This window comes from Balaenoptera musculus, chromosome 10 (assembly GCF_009873245.2).
Source record: "Balaenoptera musculus isolate JJ_BM4_2016_0621 chromosome 10, mBalMus1.pri.v3, whole genome shotgun sequence".
NCBI lineage: Eukaryota > Metazoa > Chordata > Mammalia > Artiodactyla > Balaenopteridae > Balaenoptera > Balaenoptera musculus.
Window position 1 is genome coordinate 16,653,312 of NC_045794.1, and position 1,483 is coordinate 16,654,794.

Genomic DNA, 1,483 nt, shown 5'->3' on the forward strand with positions numbered 1-1,483 from the left:
CTTTGAAGTAGTAGGTCAGCCTTGGAATTCTCATTTAAAATTTTTATTATGTGTATAAGCAGTATTAAAATATGTTTAAAACTCTAATTAGTATATAATACACCATATTTTAATGTTTTGTCATTAGCTTGATAAAAACTGCTTAAGCACCTGAGAAGATTCACTAGTCAGACAAATTAAGTACTTAAAAAAGAAACTGAAAACATTAATTTATAGATGCAGATTTGAACATGTTTAACTAAGTGTTTGAGACCAAATATTGTTTAAATCTCCCCTATAATTGTTAAAATGTGCTAAATTTTTCATAGGATGTCTTGTAAGCTATACTTAAAGCTTAAGGTAGACATGTATTCATAACTAATTAAGCAGCAGTGTTCAAAACGAAAGTAAACCTCTGAATAGATTTTCTGTCATAAAAGCTATATTCTTGGGCATCAGAAAACTCATATTTAACAAAAATAAGAAAGACATAAAACTCTGTTGAAGAATTAAAGCTCCTATCCTCTTTCCCTTGAGAAAATGTTGTAGAAGAATATATTTATGTAATCAGTGGAGAATAGCAAATAACTGTCACTGATTCACATGGCAGTTTACAATGGCCACCCTACCTCCTACCTCACTCCTCTCAGATCCAGCTTCAAATGGCAGGGCCTCTAATGTGGTTTCCCCAGAACCCAGAAATCTTATGTGGCTGTCTTTTTTGTTATTGGTCTGCTTGAACTCCATAACTCGGGGCATGCAGGCAACAGAAAGGAAGAAGGAGGGAAGAAGGCCACGCCCACTTACATTACAGAAGTTGCCCATCAGACTTTGCTTACATTCCATTAGCAGTATTAAATCATATGCTACCCCATGTGCAAGAGGAAGCTGCAAAATGTAGTCTTTATTCGGGGCAACCATGTGCCCAGTTAAAATAGAAAGTTCTGCTATTAAGGAAGAAGGGACCGGATTTGGGGCATAAGAGGCTTTTAGGTTGAGTTCTTAGATGCTCTTCGTGGGGACTGTCAAATCTCCTACAGTTTAGGTCAAATTTTGTAGGAAAAAAAGATATACAGCTTTCACAAGATTCCCAAACTCTTTCATGATGAAAAACTGTTTAAGAATCAGTGTCTTACATATAATTTTAAATCAGTATTCAGTTTTAAATAAATATTGTACAAATGTCTATTTTTCATTATGTCTAATGAATTTTGTAACTGTCAATGGTAATATACCCAAGTTCATATTATGTACGCAAGTACTCCATGAACGTTACAAAATAGAGTTTCAAAAAGGTAAAGACTGGGAGGTAAACAAAGATCTTTAAACCTGGGAAGAATATGTAAAGAAAAGATGATTCACACACTTCTTGCTCATCAATTATTATGAGAGTGTGTTTGCTTTTAGTCTCTTACAATTTATACCCTAAGTTGGTTTTTAACTCAATATATTTAGTAAACAAATAAAAGCAAATTAGAAGAACAAAGTGTTATTTATTCATCCT